Consider the following 23,109-nt stretch of genomic DNA (forward strand, 5'->3'; position numbering starts at 1 on the left):
CAAGTCGTCGAAGAGTAGACGAGAGAAAGGTGTAAACTTTTTCTCTCAGAACTGCGCGAAAACTTGTATTCCGGCTCAAAATAACGGGATACATCGTTTTAGATCAAAACTAGCAAAATTCACGAGCATCGATTTTACTAGTCGTCGAAGAGTAGACGAGAGAAAGGTATAAACTTTTTCTCTTAGAACTGCACGAAAACTTGTATTCCGGCTCAAAACAACGGGATACATCGTTTTAGATCGAAACTAGCAAAATTCACGAGCATCGAGTTTACAAGTCGTCGAAGAGTACACCAGAGAGAGCTGTAAACTTTATCGCTCAGAACTGCGGGAAAACTTGTATTCCAGCTCAAAACAACGGGATACATCGTTTTAGATCAAAACTAGCGAGATTCACGAACATCGATTTTACAAGTCGTCGAAGAGTAGACGAGACCTGTAAACTTTTTCTCTCAGAACTGCGGGAAAACTTGTATTCCCGCTCAAAACAACGGGATACATCGTTTTAGATCGAAACTAGCGAGATTCACGAACATCGATTTTACAAGTCGTCGAAGAGTAGACGAGACCTGTAAACTTTTTCTCTCAGATCTGGAGGAAAACTTGTATTCCGGCTCAAAACAACGGAATACATTGTTTTAGATCGAAACTAGCGAGATTTACGAACTTTGATTTTACAAGTCGTCGAAGAGTAGACGAGAGAGCGCTGTAAACTTTTTCTCTCAGAACTGCGCGAAAACTTGTATTCCGGCTCGAAACAACGGGATACATTGTTTTAGATCGAAACTAGCAAATATCACGAGCATCGATTTTACAAGTCGTCGAGGAGCCGACGAGAGAAAGGTGTAAACTTTTTGTCTCAGAACTGCGCGAAAACTTGTATTCCGGCTGAAAACAACGAGATACATCGTTTTAGATCGAAACAAGCGAGATTCACGAACATCGATTTTACAAGTCGTCGAAGAGTAGACGAGAGAAAGCTCTAAACTTTTTCTCTCAGAACTGCGCGAAAACTTGTATTCCGGCTCAAAACACCGGGATACATCGTTTTAGATTGAAACTAGCGAGATCCACGAACATCGATTTTACAAGTCGTCAAAGAGTAGACGAGAGCTGTAAACTTTTTCTCTCAGAACTGCGCGAAAACTTGTATTCCCGCTCAAAACAACGGGATACATCGTTTTAGATCGAAACTAGCGAGATTCACGAACATCGATTTTACAAGTCGTCGAAGAGTAGACGAGACCTGTAAACTTTTTCTCTCAGATCTGGAGGAAAACTTGTATTCCGGCTCAAAACAACGGAATACATCGTTTTAGATCGAAACTAGCGAGATTTACGCAATTAGATTTTACAAGTCGTCGAAGAGTAGACGAGAGAAAGCTGTAAACTTTTCTCTCAGAACTGCGCGAAAACTTGTATTCCGGCTCAAAACAACGAGATACATCGTTTTAGATCGAAACTAGCAAAATTCACGACCATCGATTTTACAAGTCGTCGAAGAGTAGACGAGAGAAAGGTGTAAACTTTTTATCTCAGAACTGCGCGAAAACTTGTATTCCGGCTCAAAACAACAAGATACATCGTTTTAGATCGAAACTAGCGAGATTCACGAACATCGATTTTACAAGTCGTCGAAGAGTACACCAGAGAGAGCTGTAAACTTTTTCTCTCAGAACTGCGGGAAAACTTGTATTCCAGCTCAAAACAACGGGATACATCGTTTTAGATCGAAACTAGCGAGATTCACGAACATCGATTTTACAAGTCGTCGAAGAGTAGACGAGACCTGTAAACTTTTTCTCTCAGATCTGGAGGAAAACTTGTATTCCGGCTCAAAACAACGGAATACATCGTTTTAGGTCGAAACTAGCGAGATTTACGAACTTTGATTTTACAAGTCGTCGAAGAGTAGACGAGAGAGCGCTGTAAACTTTTTCTCTCAGAACTGCGCGAAAACTTGTATTCCGGCTCGAAACAACGGGATACATTGTTTTAGATCGAAACTAGCAAATATCACGAGCATCGATTTTACAAGTCGTCGAAGAGCCGACGAGAGAAAGGTGTAAACTTTTTCTCTCAGAACTGCGCGAAAACTTGTATTCCGGCTCAAAACAACGAGATAAATCGTTTTAGATAGAAGCTAGCAAAATTCACGAGAATCGATTTTACAAGTCGTCGAATAGTAGACGATAGAAAGGTGTAAACTTTTTCTCTCAGAACAGTGCGAAAACTTGAATTCCGGCTGAAACCAACGGGATAAATCGTTTTAGATCGAAACTAGCGAGATTCACGAACATCGATTTTACAAGTCGTCGAAGAGTAGACCAGAGAGAGCTGTAAACTTTTTCTCTCAGAACTGCGGGAAAACTTGTATTCCAGCTCAAAACAACGGGATACATCGTTTTAGATCGAAACTAGCGAGATTCACGAACATCGATTTTACAAGTCGTCGAAGAGTAGACGAGACCTGTAAACTTTTTCTCTCAGAACTGGAGGAAAACTTGTATTCCGGCTCAAAACAACGGGATACATCGTTTTAGATCGAAACTAGCGAGAATTACGCACTTCGATTTTACAACTCGTCGAGGAGTAGACGACCGAGAGCTGTAAGCTTTTTCTCGCAGAACTTCGCGAAATCTTGTATTCCGGCTCAAAACAATGGGATACATCGTTTTAGATCAAAACTGGCGAGATTTACGAACTTTGATTTTACAAGTCGTCGAAGAGTAGACGAGAGAGCGCTGTAAACTTTTTCTCTCAGAACTGCGCGAAAACTTGTATTCCGGCTCGAAACAACGGGATACATTGTTTTAGATCGAAACTAGCAAATATCACGAGCATCAATTTTACAAGTCGTCGAAGAGCCGACGAGAGAAAGGTGTAAACTTTTTCTCTCAGAACTGCGCGAAAACTTGTATTCCGGCTCAAAATAACGGGATACATCGTTTTAGATCGAAAGTAGCAAAATTCACGAGCATCGATTTTACTAGTCGTCGAAGAGTAGACGAGAGAAAGGTGTAAACTTTTTCTCTTAGAACTGCACGAAAACTTGTATTCCGGCTCAAAACAACGGGATACATCGTTTTAGATCGAAACTAGCAAAATTCACGAGCATCGATTTTACAAGTCGTCGAAGAGTAGACGAGAGAAAGGTCTAAACTTTTTCTCTCAGAACTGCGCGAAAACTTGTATTCCGGCTCAAAACACCGGGATACATCGTTTTAGATTGAAACTAGCGAGATTCACGAACATCGATTTTACAAGTCGTCGAAGAGTAGACCAGAGAGAGCTGTAAACTTTTTCTCTCAGAACTGCGAGAAAACTTGTATTCCAACTCAAAATAACGGGATACATCGTTTTACATCGAAACTAGCAAACTTCCCGAGCATCGATTTTACTAGTCGTCGAAGAGTAGACGTGAGAAAGGTATAAACTTTTTCTCTTAGAACTGCACGAAAACTTGTATTCCAGCTCAAAACAACGGGATACATCGTTTTAGATCGAAACTAGCAAAATTCACGAGCATCGAGTTTCAAGTCGTCGAAGAGTAGACGAGAGAAAGGTGTAAACGTTTTCTCTCAGTACTGCGCGAAAACTTGTATTCCTGCTCAAAACAAAGGGATACATCGTTTTAGATCGAAACAAGCGAGATTCACGAGCATCGATTTTACAAGTCGTCGAAGAGCCGACGAGAGAAAGGTGTAAACTTTTTCTCTCAGAACTGCGCGAAAACTTGTATTCCGGCTCAAAATAACAAGATACATCGTTTTAGATCGAAACTAGCAAAATTCACGAGCATCGATTTTACAAGTCGTCGAAGAGTAGACGAGAGAAAGGTATAAACTTTTTCTCTCAGAACTGCGCGAAAACTTGTATTCCGGCTCAAAACACCGGGATACATCGTTTTAGATTGAAACTAGCGAGATTCACGAACATCGATTTTACAAGTCGTCGAAGAGTAGACCAGAGAGAGCTGTAAACGTTTTCTCTCAGAACTGCGGGATAACTTGTATTCCAGCTCAAAACAATGGGATACATCGTTTTAGATCGAAACTAGCGAGATTCACGAACATCGATTTTGCAAGTCGTCGAAGAGTAGACGAGACCTGTAAACTTTTTCTCTCAGAACTGGAGGAAAACTTGTATTCCGGCTCAAAATAAAGGGATACATCATTTTAGATCAAAACTAGCAAAATTCACGAGCATCGATTTTACTAGTCGTCGAAGAGTAGACGAGAGAAAGGTATAAACTTTTTCTCTTAGAACTGCACGAAAACTTGTATTCCGGCTCAAAACAACGGGATACATCATTTTAGATCGAAACTAGCAAAATTCACGAGCATCGAGTTTACAAGTCGTTGAAGAGTAGACGAGAGAAAGGTGTAAACGTTTTCTCTCAGAACTGCGCGAAAACTTGTATTCCGGCTTAAAACACCGGGATACATCGGTTTAGATTGAAACTAGCGCGATTCACGAACATCAATTTTACAAGTCGTCAAAGAGTAGACGAGAGCAGTAAACTTTTTCTCTCAGAACTGCGGGAAAACTTGTATTCCAGCCCAAAACAACGGGATACATCGTTTTAGATCGAAACTAGCGAGATTCACGAACATCGATTTTACAAGTCTTCGAAGAGTAGACGAGACCTGTAAACTTTTTCTCTCAGAACTGGAGGAAAACTTGTATTCCGGCTCAAAACAACGGAATACATCGTTTTAGATCGAAACTAGCGAGATTTACGCAATTAGATTTTACAAGTCGTCGAAGAGTAGACGAGAGAATGCTGTAAACTTTTTCTCGCAGAACTTCCGAAAACTTGTATTCCGGCTCAAAACAACGAGATACATCGTTTTAGATCGAAACAAGCAAAATTCACGAGCATCGATTTTACAAGTCGTCGAAGAGTAGACGAGAGAAAGGTGCAAACTTTTTCTCTCAGAACTTCGCGAAAACTTGTATTCCGGCTCAAAATAACGGGATACATCGTTTTGGATCGAAACTAGCAAAATTCACGAGCATCGATTTTACTAGTCGTCGAAGAGTAGAGGAGAGAAAGGTATAAACTTTTTCTCTTAGAACTGCACGAAAACTTGTATTCCGGCTCAAAACAACGGGATACATCGTTTTAGATCGAAAGTAGCGAGATTTATGCACTTCGATTTTACAAATCGTCGAAGAGTAGACGAGAGAAAGCTGTAAACTTTTTCTCTCAGTACTGCGCGAAAACTTGTATTCCTGCTCAAAACAAAGGGATACATCGTTTTAGATCGAAACAAGCGAGATTCACGAACATACATTTTACTAGTCGTGGAAGAGTAGACGAGAGAAAGGTAAAAACTTTTTCTCTCAGAACTGCGCGAAAACTTGTATTCCGGCTCAAAACAACGGGATACATCGTTTTAGACCGAAACTAGCAAAATTCACGAGCATCGATTTTACAAGTCGTCGAAGAGTAGACGAGAGAAAGGTGTAAACTTTTTCTCTCAGAACTGCGCGAAAACTTGTATTCCGGCTCAAAACAACGGTATACATCGTTTTAGATCGAAAGTAGCGAGATTTATGCACTTCGATTTTACAAATCGTCGAAGAGTAGACGAGACCTGTAAACTTTTTCTCTCAGAACTGGAGGAAAACTTGTATTCCGGCTCAAAACAACGGAATACATCGTTTTAGATCGAAACTAGCGAGATTTACGCAATTAGATTTTACAAGTCGTCGAAGAGTAGACGAGAGAATGCTGTAAACTTTTTCTCGCAGAACTTGCGAAAACTTGTATTCCGGCTCAAAACAACGAGATACATCGTTTTAGATCGAAACTAGCAAAATTCACGAGCATCGATTTTACAAGTCGTCGAAGAGTAGACGAGAGAAAGGTGTAAACTTTTTCTCTCAAAACTTCGCGAAAACTTGTATTCCGGCTCAAAATAACAGGATACATCGTTTTAGATCGAAGCTAGCAAAATTCACGAGCATCGATTTTACAAGTCGTCGAAGAGTAGACGATTAAAAGGTGTAAACTTTTTCTCTCAGAACAGTGCGAAAACTTGAATTCCGGCTGAAAACAACGGGATACATCGTTTTAGATCGAAACTAGCGAGATTCACGAACATCGATTTTACAAGTCGTCGAACAGTAGACGAGAGAAAGCTGTAAACTTTTTCTCTCAGAACTGCGCGAAAACTTGTATTCCGGCTCAAAACAACGGTATACATCGTTTTAGATCGAAAGTAGCGAGATTTATGCACTTCGATTTTACAAATCGTCGAAGAGTAGACGAGAGAAAGCTGTAAACTTTTTCTCTCAGAGCTGCGCGAAAATTTGTATTCCGGCTCAAAACAATGGGATACATAGTTTTATATCAAAACTAGCGAGATTTACGAACTTTGATTTTACAAGTCGGCGAAGAGTACACGAGAGAGCACTGTAAACTCTTTCTCTCAGAACTGCACTCAAACTTGAATTCCGGCTAAAAACAACACGATACATCGTTTTAGATCGAAACTAGCAAAATTCACGAGCATCGATTTTACAAGTCGTCGAAGAGTAGACGAGAGAAAGGTGTAAACTTTTTATCTCAGAACTGCGCGAAAACTTGTATTCCGGCTCAAAACAACGAGATGCATCGTTTTAGATCGAAACTAGCGAGATTCACGAACATCGATTTTACAAGTCTTCGAAGTGTAGACGAGAGGGAGCTGTAAACTTTTTCTCTCAGAACTGCGGGAAAACTTGTATTCCAGCCCAATACAACGGGATACATCGTTTTAGATCGAAACTACCGAGATTTACGAACTTCGATTTTACAACTCGTCGAAGAGTAGACGAGAGAAAGGTGTAAACTTTTTCTCTCAGAACTGCGCGAGAACTTGTATTCCGGCTCAAAATAACGGGATACATCGTTTTAGATCAAAACTAGCAAAATTCACGAGCATCGATTTTACAAGTCGTCGAAGTGTAGACGAGAGAGAGCTGTAAACTTTTTCTCTCAGAACTGCGCGAAAACTTGTATTCCGGCTCAAAACAACGAGATACATCGTCTTAGATCGAAACTAGCAAATTCACGAGCATCGATTTTACAAGTCGTCGAAGAGTAGACGAGAGAAAGGTGTAAACTTTTTCTCTCAGAACTGCGCGAAAACTTGTATTCCGGCTCAAAATAACGGGATACATCGTTTTAGATCAAAACTAGCAAAATTCACGAGCATCGATTTTACTAGTCGTCGAAGAGTAGACGAGAGAAAGGTATAAACTTTTTCTCTTAGAACTGCACGAAAACTTGTATTCCGGCTCAAAACAACGGGATACATCGTTTTAGATCGAAACTAGCAAAATTCACGAGCATCGAGTTTACAAGTCGTCGAAGAGTACACCAGAGAGAGCTGTAAACTTTATCGCTCAGAACTGCGGGAAAACTTGTATTCCAGCTCAAAACAACGGGATACATCGTTTTAGATCAAAACTAGCGAGATTCACGAACATCGATTTTACAAGTCGTCGAAGAGTAGACGAGACCTGTAAACTTTTTCTCTCAGAACTGCGGGAAAACTTGTATTCCCGCTCAAAACAACGGGATACATCGTTTTAGATCGAAACTAGCGAGATTCACGAACATCGATTTTACAAGTCGTCGAAGAGTAGACGAGACCTGTAAACTTTTTCTCTCAGATCTGGAGGAAAACTTGTATTCCGGCTCAAAACAACGGAATACATCGTTTTAGATCGAAACTAGCGAGATTTACGAACTTTGATTTTACAAGTCGTCGAAGAGTAGACGAGAGAGCGCTGTAAACTTTTTCTCTCAGAACTGCGCGAAAACTTGTATTCCGGCTCGAAACAACGGGATACATTGTTTTAGATCGAAACTAGCAAATATCACGAGCATCGATTTTACAAGTCGTCGAGGAGCCGACGAGAGAAAGGTGTAATCTTTTTGTCTCAGAACTGCGCGAAAACTTGTATTCCGGCTGAAAACAACGAGATACATCGTTTTAGATCGAAACAAGCGAGATTCACGAACATCGATTTTACAAGTCGTCGAAGAGTAGACGAGAGAAAGCTCTAAACTTTTTCTCTCAGAACTGCGCGAAAACTTGTATTCCGGCTCAAAACACCGGGATACATCGTTTTAGATTGAAACTAGCGAGATCCACGAACATCGATTTTACAAGTCGTCAAAGAGTAGACGAGAGCTGTAAACTTTTTCTCTCAGAACTGCGCGAAAACTTGTATTCCCGCTCAAAACAACGGGATACATCGTTTTAGATCGAAACTAGCGAGATTCACGAACATCGATTTTACAAGTCGTCGAAGAGTAGACGAGACCTGTAAACTTTTTCTCTCAGATCTGGAGGAAAACTTGTATTCCGGCTCAAAACAACGGAATACATCGTTTTAGATCGAAACTAGCGAGATTTACGCAATTAGATTTTACAAGTCGTCGAAGAGTAGACGAGAGAAAGCTGTAAACTTTTCTCTCAGAACTGCGCGAAAACTTGTATTCCGGCTCAAAACAACGAGATACATCGTTTTAGATCGAAACTAGCAAAATTCACGACCATCGATTTTACAAGTCGTCGAAGAGTAGACGAGAGAAAGGTGTAAACTTTTTATCTCAGAACTGCGCGAAAACTTGTATTCCGGCTCAAAACAACAAGATACATCGTTTTAGATCGAAACTAGCGAGATTCACGAACATCGATTTTACAAGTCGTCGAAGAGTACACCAGAGAGAGCTGTAAACTTTTTCTCTCAGAACTGCGGGAAAACTTGTATTCCAGCTCAAAACAACGGGATACATCGTTTTAGATCGAAACTAGCGAGATTCACGAACATCGATTTTACAAGTCGTCGAAGAGTAGACGAGACCTGTAAACTTTTTCTCTCAGATCTGGAGGAAAACTTGTATTCCGGCTCAAAACAACGGAATACATCGTTTTAGGTCGAAACTAGCGAGATTTACGAACTTTGATTTTACAAGTCGTCGAAGAGTAGACGAGAGAGCGCTGTAAACTTTTTCTCTCAGAACTGCGCGAAAACTTGTATTCCGGCTCGAAACAACGGGATACATTGTTTTAGATCGAAACTAGCAAATATCACGAGCATCGATTTTACAAGTCGTCGAAGAGCCGACGAGAGAAAGGTGTAAACTTTTTCTCTCAGAACTGCGCGAAAACTTGTATTCCGGCTCAAAACAACGAGATAAATCGTTTTAGATAGAAGCTAGCAAAATTCACGAGAATCGATTTTACAAGTCGTCGAATAGTAGACGATAGAAAGGTGTAAACTTTTTCTCTCAGAACAGTGCGAAAACTTGAATTCCGGCTGAAACCAACGGGATAAATCGTTTTAGATCGAAACTAGCGAGATTCACGAACATCGATTTTACAAGTCGTCGAAGAGTAGACCAGAGAGAGCTGTAAACTTTTTCTCTCAGAACTGCGGGAAAACTTGTATTCCAGCTCAAAACAACGGGATACATAGTTTTAGATCGAAACTAGCGAGATTCACGAACATCGATTTTACAAGTCGTCGAAGAGTAGACGAGACCTGTAAACTTTTTCTCTCAGAACTGGAGGAAAACTTGTATTCCGGCTCAAAACAACGGGATACATCGTTTTAGATCGAAACTAGCGAGAATTACGCACTTCGATTTTACAACTCGTCGAGGAGTAGACGACCGAGAGCTGTAAGCTTTTTCTCGCAGAACTTCGCGAAATCTTGTATTCCGGCTCAAAACAATGGGATACATCGTTTTAGATCAAAACTGGCGAGATTTACGAACTTTGATTTTACAAGTCGTCGAAGAGTAGACGAGAGAGCGCTGTAAACTTTTTCTCTCAGAACTGCGCGAAAACTTGTATTCCGGCTCGAAACAACGGGATACATTGTTTTAGATCGAAACTAGCAAATATCACGAGCATCAATTTTACAAGTCGTCGAAGAGCCGACGAGAGAAAGGTGTAAACTTTTTCTCTCAGAACTGCGCGAAAACTTGTATTCCGGCTCAAAATAACGGGATACATCGTTTTAGATCGAAAGTAGCAAAATTCACGAGCATCGATTTTACTAGTCGTCGAAGAGTAGACGAGAGAAAGGTGTAAACTTTTTCTCTTAGAACTGCACGAAAACTTGTATTCCGGCTCAAAACAACGGGATACATCGTTTTAGATCGAAACTAGCAAAATTCACGAGCATCGATTTTACAAGTCGTCGAAGAGTAGACGAGAGAAAGGTCTAAACTTTTTCTCTCAGAACTGCGCGAAAACTTGTATTCCGGCTCAAAACACCGGGATACATCGTTTTAGATTGAAACTAGCGAGATTCACGAACATCGATTTTACAAGTCGTCGAAGAGTAGACCAGAGAGAGCTGTAAACTTTTTCTCTCAGAACTGCGAGAAAACTTGTATTCCAACTCAAAATAACGGGATACATCGTTTTACATCGAAACTAGCAAACTTCCCGAGCATCGATTTTACTAGTCGTCGAAGAGTAGACGTGAGAAAGGTATAAACTTTTTCTCTTAGAACTGCACGAAAACTTGTATTCCAGCTCAAAACAACGGGATACATCGTTTTAGATCGAAACTAGCAAAATTCACGAGCATCGAGTTTACAAGTCGTCGAAGAGTAGACGAGAGAAAGGTGTAAACGTTTTCTCTCAGTACTGCGCGAAAACTTGTATTCCTGCTCAAAACAAAGGGATACATCGTTTTAGATCGAAACAAGCGAGATTCACGAACATCGATTTTACTTGTCGTCGAAGAGTAGACGAGAGAAAGGTATAAACTTTTTCTCTCAGAACTGCGCGAAAACTTGTATTCCGGCTCAAAACAACGGGATACATCGTTTTAGACCGAAACTAGCAAAATTCACGAGCATCGATTTTACAAGTCGTCGAAGAGTAGACGAGAGAAAGGTGTAAACTTTTTCTCTCAGAAGTGCGCGAAAACTTGTGTTCCGGCTCAAAACAACGGGATACATCGTTTTAGATCGAAAGTAGCGAGATTTATGCACTTCGATTTTACAAATCGTCGAAGAGTAGACGAGAGAAAGCTGTAAACTTTTTCTCTCAGAACTGCGCGAAAACTTGTATTCCGGCTCAAAACAATGGGATACATCGTTTTAGATCAAAACTAGCGAGATTTTCGAATTTTGATTTTACAAGTCGGCGAAGAGTACACGAGAGAGCACTGTAAACTCTTTCTCTCAGAACTGCACGAAAACTTGAATTCCGGCTGAAAACAACAAGATACATCGTTTTAGATCGAAACTAGCGAAATTCACGAACAACGATTTTACTAGTCGTCGAAGAGTAGGCGTGAGGTGTAAACTTTTTCTCTGAGAACGGCGCGAAAACTTGTATTCCGGCTCGAAACAACGGGATACATTGTTTTAGATCGAAACTAGCAAATATCACGAGCATCGATTTTACAAGCCGTCGAGGAGCCGACGAGAGAAAGGTGTAAACTTTTTATCTCAGAACTGCGGGAAAACTTGTATTCCAGCCCAATACAACGGGATACATCGTTTTAGATCAAAACTGGCGAGATTTACGAACTTTGATTTTACAAGTCGTCGAAGAGTAGACGAGAGAGCGCTGTAAACTTTTTCTCTCAGAACTGCGCGAAAACTTGTATTCCGGCTCGAAACGACGGGTTATTGTTTTAGAACGAAACTAGCAAATATCACGAGCATCGATTTTACAAGTCGTCGAAGAGCCGACGAGAGAAAGGTGTAAACTTTGTCTCTCAGAACTGCGCGAAAACTTGTATTCCGGCTGAAAAGAACGGGATACATCGTTTTAGATCGAAACTAGCGAGATTCACGAACATCGATTTTACAAGTGGTCGAAGAGTAGACGAGAGAAAGCTCTAAACTTTTTCTCTCAGAACTGCGCGAAAACTTGTATTCCGGCTCAAAACACCGGGATACATCGTTTTAGATTGAAACTAGCCAGATCCACGAACATCGATTTTACAAGTCGTCGAAGAGTAGACGAGACCTGTAAACTTTTTCTCTCAGAACTGGAGGAAAACTTGTATTCCGGCTCAAAACAACGGAATACATCGTTTTAGATCGAAACTAGCGAGATTTACGCAATTAGATTTTACAAGTCGTCGAAGAGTAGACGAGCGAGAGCCGTAAGCTTTTTCTCTCAGAACTTCGCGAAATCTTGTATTCCGGCTCAAAACAATGTGATACATTGTTTTAGATCAAAACTTGCGTGATTTACGAACTTTGATTTTACAAGTCGTCGAAGAGTAGACGAGAGAGCGCTGTAAACTTTTTCTCTCAGAACTGCGCGAAAACTTGTATTCCGGCTCGAAACAACGGGATACATTGTTTTAGATCGAAACTAGCAAATATCACGAGCATCGATTTTACAAGTCGTCGAAGAGCCGACGAGAGAAAGGTGTAAACTTTTTCTCTCAGAACTGCGCGAAAACTTGTATTCCGGCTCAAAATAACGGGATACATCGTTTTAGATCGAAACTAGCAAAGTTCACGAGCATCGATTTTACTAGTCGTCGAAGAGTAGACGAGAGAAACGTGTAAACTTTTTCTCTTAGAACTGCACGAAAACTTGTATTCCGGCTCAAAACAACGGGATACATCGTTTTAGATCGAAACTAGCAAAATTCACGAGCATCGATTTTACAAGTCGTCGAAGAGTAGACGAGAGAAAGGTATAAACTTTTTCTCTCAGAACTGCGCGAAAACTTGTATTCCGGCTCAAAACACCAGGATACATCGTTTTAGATTGAAACTAGCGAGATTCACGAACATCGATTTTACAAGTCGTCGAAGAGTAGACCACAAAGAGCTGTAAACTTTTTCTCTCAGAACTGCGGGATAACTTGTATTCCAGCTCAAAACAACGGGATACATCGTTTTAGATCGAAACTAGCGAGATTCACGAACATCGATTTTACAAGTCGTCGAAGAGTAGACGAGACCTGTAAACTTTTTCTCTCAGAACTGGAGGAAAACTTGTATTCCGGCTCAAAACAACGGGATACATCGTTTTAGATCGAAACTAGCGAGATTTACGCACTTCGATTTTACAACTCGTCGAAGAGTAGACGAGAGAGAGCTGTAAGCTTTTTCTCTCAGAAATGCGCGAAAACTTGTATTCCGGCTCAAAACAACGAGATACATCGTCTTAGATCGAAACTAGCAAATTCACGAGCATCGATTTTACAAGTCGTCGAAGAGTAGACGAGAGAAAGGTGTAAACTTTTTCTCTCAGAACTGCGCGAAAACTTGTATTCCGGCTCAAAATAACGGGATACATCGTTTTAGATCAAAACTATCAAAATTCACGAGCATCGATTTTACTAGTCGTCGAAGAGTAGACGAGAGAAAGGTATAAATTTTTTCTCTTAGAACTGCACGAAAACTTGTATTCCGGTTGAAAACAACGGGATACATCGTGTTAGATCGAAACTAGCAAAATTCACGAGCATCGAGTTTACTAGTCTTTGAAGAGTAGACGAGAGAAAGGTGTAAACTTTTTCTCTCAGAACTGCGCGAAAACTTGTATTCCGGCTCAAAACAACGAGATACATCGTTTTAGATGGAAACTAGCGAAATTCACGAGCATCGATTTTACAAGTCGTCGAAGAGTAGACGAGACCAGTAAACTTTTTCTCTCAGAACTGGAGGAAAACTTGTATTCCGGCTCAAAACAACGAGATACATCGTTTTAGATCGAAAGTAGCGAGATTTACGCACTTCGATTTTACAACTCGTCGAAGAGTAGACGAGAGAGAGCTGTAAACTTTTTCTCTCAGAACTGCGCGAAAACTTGTATTCCGGCTCAAAACACCGGGATACATCGTTTTAGATTGAAACTAGCGCGATTCACAAACATCAATTTTACAAGTCGTCAAAGAGTAGACGAGAGGTGTAAACTATTTCTCTCAGAACTGCGGGAAAACTTGTATTCCGGCTCAAAACAACGAGATACATCGTCTTAGATCGAAACTAGCAAATTCACGAGCATCGATTTTACAAGTCGTCGAAGAGTAGACGAGAGAAAGGTGTTAACTTTTTCTCTCAGAACGGCGCGAAAACTTGTATTCCGGCTCAAAATAACGGGATACATCGTTTTAGATCGAAACTAGCAAAATTCACGAGCATCGATTTTACTAGTCATCGAAGAGTAGACGAGAGAAAGGTATAAACTTTTTCTCTTAGAACTGCACGAAAACTTGTATTCCGGCTCAAAACAACGGGATACATCGTTTTAGATCGAAACTAGCAAAATTCACGAGCATCGAGTTTACAAGTCGTCGAAGAGTAGACGAGAGAAAGGTGTAAACGTTTTTTTCAGTACTGCGCGAAAACTTGTATTCCTGCTCAAAACAAAGGGATACATCGTTTTAGATCGAAACAAGCGAGATTCACGAACATCGATTTTACTAGTCGTCGAAGAGTAGACGAGAGAAAGGTATAAACTTTTTCTCTCAGAACTGCGCGAAAACTTGTATTCCGGCTCAAAACAACGGGACACATCGTTTTAGACCGAAACTAGCAAAATTCACGAGCATCGATTTTACAAGTCGTCGAAGAGTAGACGAGAGAAAGGTGTAAATTTTTTCTCTAAGAACTGCGCGAAAACTTGTATTCCGGCTCAAAACAACGGGATACATCGTTTTAGATCGAAACTAGCGAGATTTACGAACTTTGATTTTACAAGTCGGCGAAGAGTACACGAGAGAGCACTGTAAACTCTTTCTCTCAGAACTGCACAAAAACTTGAATTCCGGCTGAAAACAACACAATACATCGTTTTAGATCGAAACTAGCGAAATTCACGAACATCGATTTTACTAGCCGTCGAAGAGTAGGCGTGAGAAGGTGTAAACTTTTTCTCTGAGAACTGCGGGAAAACTTGTATTCCGGCTCGAAACAACGGGATACATTGTTTTAGATCGAAACTAGCAAATATCACGAGCATCGATTTTACAAGTCGTCGAGGAGCCGACGAGAGAAAGGTGTAAAATTTTATCTCAGAACTGCGCGAAAGCTTGTATTCCGGCTCAAAACAACGAGATACATCGTTTTAGATCGAAACTACCGAGATTTACGAACTTCGATTTTACAAGTCGTCGGAGAGCAGACGAGAGAAAGGTGTAAACTTTTTCTCTCAGAACTGCGCGAAAACTTGTATTCCGGCTCAAAACACCGGGATACATCGTTTTAGATTGAAACTAGCGAGATTCACGAACATCGATTTTACAAGTCGTCGAAGAGTAGACGAGAGCTGTAAACTTTTTCTCTCAGAACTGCGGGAAAACTTGTATTCCAGCTCAAAACAACGGGATACATCGTTTTAGATCGAAACTAGCGAGATTCACGAACATCGATTTTACAAGTCGTCGAAGAGTAGACGAGACCTGTAAACTTTTTCTCTCAGAACTGGAGGAAAACTTGTATTCCGGCTCAAAACAACGGAATACATCGTTTTAGATCGAAACTAGCGAGATCTACGCAATTAGATTTTACAAGTCGTCGAAGAGTAGACGAGCGAGAGCTGTAAGCTTTTTCTCTCAGAACTTCGCGAAATCTTGTATTCCGGCTCAAAACAATGGGATACATTGTTTTAGATCAAAACTGGCGAGATTTACGAACTTTGATTTTACAAGTCGTCGAAGAGTAGACGAGAGAGCGCTGTAAACTTTTTCTCTCAGAACTGCGCGAAAACTTGTATTCCGGCTCGAAACAACGGGATACATTGTTTTAAATCGAAACTAGCAAATATCACGAGCATCGATTTTACAAGTCGTCGAAGAGCCGACGAGAGAAAGGTGTAAACTTTTTCTCTCAGAACTGCGCGAAAACTTGTCTTCCGGCTCAAAATAACGGGATACATCGTTTTAGATCGAAACTAGCAAAGTTCACGAGCATCGATTTTACTAGTCGTCGAAGAGTAGACGAGAGAAAGGTGTAAACTTTTTCTCTCAGAACTGCGCGAAAACTTGTATTCCGGCTCAAAATAACGGGATACATCGTTTTAGATCAAAACTAGCAAAATTCACGAGCATCGATTTTACTAGTCGTCGAAGAGTAGACGAGAGAAAGGTATAAATTTTTTCTCTTAGAACTGCACGAAAACTTGTATTCCGGTTGAAAACAACGGGATACATCGTGTTAGATTGAAGCTAGCAAAATTCACGAGCATCGAGTTTACTAGTCTTTGAAGAGTAGACGAGAGAAAGGTGTACACTTTTTCTCTCAGAACTGCGCGAAAACTTGTATTCCGGCTCAAAACACCGGGATACATCGTTTTAGATTGAAACTAGCGCGATTCACGAACATCAATTTTACAAGTCGTCAAAGAGCAGACGAGAGCTGTAAACTTTTTCTCTCAGAACTGCGCGAAAACTTGTATTCCGGCTCAAAACAACGAGATACATCGTTTTAGATCGAAACTAGCAAAATTCAGGAGCATCGATTTTACAAGTCGTCGAAGAGTAGACGAGAGAAAGGTGTAAACTTTTTATCTCAGAACTGCGCGAAAACTTGTATTCCGGCTCAAAACAACAAGATACATCGTTTTAGATCAAAACTAGCGAGATTCACGAACATCGATTTTACAAGTCGTCGAAGAGTACACCAGAGAGAGCTGTAAACTTTTTCTCTCAGAACTGCGGGAAAACTTGTATTCCAGCTCAAAACAACGGGATACATCGTTTTAGATCGAAACTAGCGAGATTCACGAACATCGATTTTACAAGTCGTCGAAGAGTAGACGAGACCTGTAAACTTTTTCTCTCAGAACTGCGGGAAAACTTGTATTCCCGCTCAAAACAACGGGATACATCGTTTTAGATCGAAACTAGCGAGATTCACGAACATCGATTTTACAAGTCGTCGAAGAGTAGACGAGACCTGTAAACTTTTCTCTCAGATCTGGAGGAAAACTTGTATTCCGGCTCAAAACAACGGAATACATCGTTTTAGATCGAAACTAGCGAGATTTACGAACTTTGATTTTACAAGTCGTCGAAGAGTAGACGAGAGAGCGCTGTAAACTTTTTCTCTCAGAACTGCGCGAAAACTTGTATTCCGGCTCGAAACAACGGGATACATTGTTTTAGATCGAAACTAGCAAATATCACGAGCATCGATTTTACAAGTCGTCGAGGAGCCGACGAGAGAAAGGTGTAAACTTTTTGTCTCAGAACTGCGCGAAAACTTGTATTCCGGCTCAAAACACCGAGATACATCGTTTTAGATCGAAACAAGCGAGATTCACGAACATCGATTTTACAAGTCGTCGAAGAGTAGACCAGAGAAAGCTCTAAACTTTTTCTCTCAGAACTGCGCGAAAACTGGTATTCCGGCTCAAAACACCGGGATACATCGTTTTAGATTGAAACTAGCGAGATTCACGAACATCGATTTTACAAGTCGTCGAAGAGTACACCAGAGAGAGCTGTAAACTTTTTCTCTCAGAACTGCGGGAAAACTTGTATTCCAGCTCAAAACAACGGGATACATCGTTTTAGATCGAAACTAGCGAGATTCACGAACATCGATTTTACAAGTCGTCGAAGAGTAGACGAGACCTGTAAACTTTTTCTCTCAGAACTGCGGGAAAACTTGTATTCCCGCTCAAAACAACGGGATACATCGTTTTAGATCGAAACTAGCGAGATTTACGCACTTCAATTTTACAACTCGTCGAAGAGTAGACGAGAGAGAGCTGTAAGCTTTTTCTCTCAGAAATGCGCGAAAACTTGTATTCCGGCTCAAAACAACGAGATACATCGTCTTAGATCGAAACTAGCAAATTCACGAGCATCGATTTTACAAGTCGTCGAAGAGTAGACGAGAGAAAGGTGTAAACTTTTTCTCTCAGAACTGCGCGAAAACTTGTATTCCGGCTGAAAATAACGGGATACATCGTTTTAGATCAAAACTAGCAAAATTCACGAGCATCGATTTTACTAGTCGTCGAAGAGTAGACGAGAGAAAGGTATAAATTTTTTCTCTTAGAACTGCACGAAAACTTGTACTCCGGTTGAAAACAACGGGATACATCGTGTTAGATCGAAACTAGCAAAATTCACGAGCATCGAGTTTAGTAGTCTTTGAAGAGTAGACGAGAGAAAGGTGTACACTTTTTCTCTCAGAACTGCGCGAAAACTTGTATTCCGGCTCAAAACACCGGGATACATCGTTTTAGATTGAAACTAGCGCGATTCACGAACATCAATTTTACAAGTCGTCAAAGAGCAGACGAGAGCTGTAAACTTTTTCTCTCAGAACTGCGCGAAAACTTGTATTCCGGCTCAAAACAACGAGATACATCGTTTTAGATCGAAACTAGCAAAATCACGAGCATCGATTTTACAAGTCGTCGAAGAGTAGACGAGAGAAAGGTGTAAACTTTTTATCTCAGAACTGCGCGAAAACTTGTATTCCGGCTCAAAACAACAAGATACATCGTTTTAGATCAAAACTAGCGAGATTCACGAACATCGATTTTACAAGTCGTCGAAGAGTACACCAGAGAGAGCTGTAAACTTTTTCTCTCAGAACTGCGGGAAAACTTGTATTCCAGCTCAAAACAACGGGATAGATCGTTTTAGATCGAAACTAGCGAGATTCACGAACATCGATTTTACAAGTCGTCGAAAGTAGACGAGACCTGTAAACTTTTTCTCTCAGAACTGCGGGAAAACTTGTATTCCCACTCAAAACAACGGGATACATCGTTTTAGATCGAAACTAGCGAGATTCACGAACATCGATTTTACAAGTCGTCGAAGAGTAGACGAGACCTGTAAACTTTTCTCTCAGATCTGGAGGAAAATTTGTATTCCGGCTCAAAACAACGGAATACATCGTTTTAGATCGAAACTAGCGAGATTTACGAACTTTGATTTTACAAGTCGTCGAAGAGTAGACGAGAGAGCGCTGTAAACTTTTTCTCTCAGAACTGCGCGAAAACTTGTATTCCGGCTCGAAACAACGGGATACATTGTTTTAGATCGAAACTAGCAAATATCACGAGCATCGAATTTACAAGTCGTCGAGGAGCCGACGAGAGAAAGGTGTAAACTTTTTGTCTCAGAACTGCGCGAAAACTTGTATTCCGGCTCAAAACACCGAGATACATCGTTTTAGATCGAAACAAGCGAGATTCACGAACATCGATTTTACAAGTCGTCGAAGAGTAGACCAGAGAAAGCTCTAAACTTTTTCTCTCAGAACTGCGCGAAAACTTGTATTCCGGCTCAAAACACCGGGATACATCGTTTTAGATTGAAACTAGCGAGATTCACGAACATCGATTTTACAAGTCGTCGAAGAGTACACCAGAGAGAGCTGTGAACTTTTTCTCTCAGAACTGCGGGAAAACTTGTATTCCAGCTCAAAACAACGGGATACATCGTTTTAGATCGAAACTAGCGAGATTCACGAACATCGATTTTACAAGTCGTCGAAGAGTAGACGAGACCTGTAAACTTTTTCTCTCAGAACTGCGGGAAAACTTGTATTCCCGCTCAAAACAACGGGATACATCGTTTTAGATCGAAACTAGCGAGATTCACGAACATCGATTTTACAAGTCGTCGAAGAGTAGACGAGACCTGTAAACTTTTTCTCTCAGATCTGGACGAAAACTTGTATTCCGGCTCAAAACAACGGAATACATCGTTTTAGATCGAAACTAGCGAGATTTACGAACTTTGATTTTACAAGTCGTCGAAGAGTAGACGAGAGAGCGCTGTAAACTTTTTCTCTCAGAACTGCGCGAAAACTTGTATTCCGGCTCGAAACAACGGGATACATTGTTTTAGATCGAAACTAGCAAATATCACGAGCATCGATTTTACAAGTCGTCGAGGAGCCGACGAGAGAAAGGTGTAAACTTTTTGTCTCAGAACTGCGCGAAAACTTGTATTCCGGCTCAAAACAACGAGATACATCGTTTTAGATCGAAACAAGCGAGATTCACGAACATCGATTTTACAAGTCGTCGAAGAGTAGACCAGAGAAAGCTCTAAACTTTTTCTCTCAGAACTGCGCGAAAACTTGTATTCCGGCTCAAAACACCGGGATACATCGTTTTAGATTGAAACTAGCGAGATCCACGAACATCGATTTTACAAGTCGTCAAAGAGTAGACGAGAGCTGTAAACTTTTTCTCTCAGAACTGCGCGAAAACTTGTATTCCAGCTCAAAACAACGGGATACATCGTTTTAGATCGAAACTAGCGAGATTCACGAACATCGATTTTACAAGTCGTCGAAGAGTAGACGAGACCTGTAAACTTTTTCTCTCAGATCTGGAGGAAAACTTGTATTCCCGCTCAAAACAACGGAATACATCGTTTTAGATCGAAACTAGCGAGATTTACGCAATTAGATTTTACAAGTCGTCGAAGAGTAGACGAGAGAAAGCTGTAAACTTTTCTCTCAGAACTGCGCGAAAACTTGTATTCCGGCTCAAAACAACGAGATACATCGTTTTAGATCGAAACTAGCAAAATTCACGAGCATCGATTTTACAAGTCGTCGAAGAGTAGACGAGAGAAAGGTGTAAACTTTTTATCTCAGAACTGTGCGAAAACTTGTATTCCGGCTCAAAACAACAACATACATCGTTTTAGATCGAAACTAGCGAGATTCACGAACATCGATTTTACAAGTCGTCGAAGAGTAGACGAGACCTGTAAACTTTTTCTCTCAGATCTGGAGGAAAACTTGTATTCCGGCTCAAAACAACGGGATACATCGTTTTAGATCGAAACTAGCGAGATTCACGAACATCGATTTTACAAGTCGTCGAAGAGTAGACCAGAAAGAGCTGTAAACTTTTTCTCTCAGAACTGCGGGAAAACTTGTATTATAGCTCAAAACAACGGGATACATCGTTTTAGATCGAAACTAGCGAGATTCACGAACATCGATTTTACTAGTCGTCGAAGAGTAGACGAGAGAAAGGTATAAACTTTTTCTCTCAGAACTGCGCGAAAACTTGTATTCCGGCTCAAAACAACGGGATACATCGTTTTAGACCGAAACTAGCAAAATTCACCAGCATCGATTTTACAAGTCGTCGAAGAGTAGACGAGAGAAAGCTGTAAACTTTTTCTCTCAGAACTGCGCGAAAACTTGTATTCCGGCTCTAAACAATGGGATACATCGTTTTAGATCAAAACTAGCGAGATTTACGAACTTTGATTATACAAGTCGGCGAAGAGTACACGAGAGAGCACTGTAAACTCTTTCTCTCAGAACTGCACGAAAACTTGAATTCCGGCTGAAAACAACACGATACATCGTTTTAGATCGAAACTAGCGAAATTCACGAACAACGATTTTACTAGTCGTCGAAGAGTAGGCGTGAGGTGTAAACTTTTTCTCTGAGAACGGCGCGAAAACTTGTATTCCGGCTCGAAACAACGGGATACATTGTTTTAGATCGAAACTAGCAAATATCACGAGCATCGATTTTACAAGTCGTCGAGGAGCCGACGAGAGAAAGGTGTAAACTTTTTATCTCAGAACTGCGGGAAAACTTGTATTCCAGCCCAATACAACGGGATACATCGTTTTAGATCAAAACTGGCCACATTTACGAACCTTGATTTTACAAGTCGTCGAAGAGTAGACGAGAGAGCGCTGTAAACTTTTTCTCTCAGAACTGCGCGAAAACTTGTATTCCGGCTCGAAACAACGGGTTATTGTTTTAGATCGAAACTAGCAAATATCACGAGCATCGATTTTACAAGTCGTCGAAGAGCCGACGAGAGAAAGGTGTAAACTTTTTCTCTCAGAACTGCGCGAAAACTTGTATTCCGGCTCAAAATAACGGGATACATCGTTTTAGATCGAAACTAGCAAAATTCACGAGCATCGATTTTACTAGTCGTCGAAGAGTAGACGAGAGAAAGGTGTAAACTTTTTCTCTTAGAACTGCACGAAAACTTGTATTCCGGCTCAAAACAACGGGATACATCGTTTTAGATCGAAACTAGCAAAATTCACGAGCATCGATTTTACAAGTCGTCGAAGAGTAGACGAGAGAAAGGTATAAACTTTTTCTCTCAGAACTGCGCGAAAACTTGTATTCCGGCTCAAAACACCGGGATACATCGTTTTAGATTGAAACTAGCGAGATTCACGAACATCGATTTTACAAGTCGTCGAAGAGTAGACCAGAGAGAGCTGTAAACTTTTTCTCTCAGAACTGCGGGATAACTTGTATTCCAGCTCAAAACAACGGGATACATCGTTTTAGATCGAAACTAGCGAGATTCACGAACATCGATTTTACAAGTCGTCGAAGAGTAGGCGAGACCTGTAAACTTTTTCTCTCAGAACTTAAGGAAAACTTGTATTCCGGCTCAAAACAACGGAATACATCGTTTTAGATCGAAACTAGCGAGATTTACGCAATTAGATTTTACAAGTCGTCGAAGAGTAGACGAGAGAAAGCTGTAAACTTTTTCTCTCAGAACTGCGCGAAACCTTGTATTCCGGCTCAAAACAACGAGATACATCGTTTTAGATCAAAACTAGCAAAATTCACGAGCATCGTTTTTACAAGTCGTCGAAGAGTAGACGAGAGAAAGGTGTAAACTTTTTCTCTCAGAACTGCGAGAAAACTTGTATTCCGGCTCAAAATAACGGGATACATCGTTTTACATCGAAACTAGCAAACTTCACGAGCATCGATTTTACTAGTCGTCGAAGAGTAGACGTGAGAAAGGTATAAACTTTTTCTCTTAGAACTGCACGAAAACTTGTATTAAAGCTCAAAACAACGGGATACATCGTTTTAGATTGAAACTAGCAAAATTCACGAGCATCGAGTTTACAAGTCGTCGAAGAGTAGACGAGAGAAAGGTGTAAACTTTTTCTCTCAGTACTGCGCGAAAACTTGTATTCCTGCTCAAAACAAAGGGATACATTGTTTTAGATCGAAACAAGCGAGATTCACGAACATCGATTTTACTAGTCGTCGAAGAGTAGACGAGAGAAAGGTATAAACTTTTTCTCTCAGAACTGCGCGAAAACTTGTATTCCGGCTCAAAACAACGGGATACATCGTTTTAGACCGAAACTAGCAAAATTCACGA

Source organism: Amblyomma americanum, unplaced genomic scaffold (assembly GCF_052857255.1).
Source record: "Amblyomma americanum isolate KBUSLIRL-KWMA unplaced genomic scaffold, ASM5285725v1 scaffold_50, whole genome shotgun sequence".
In the NCBI taxonomy this organism is placed as follows: Eukaryota; Metazoa; Arthropoda; class Arachnida; order Ixodida; family Ixodidae; genus Amblyomma; species Amblyomma americanum.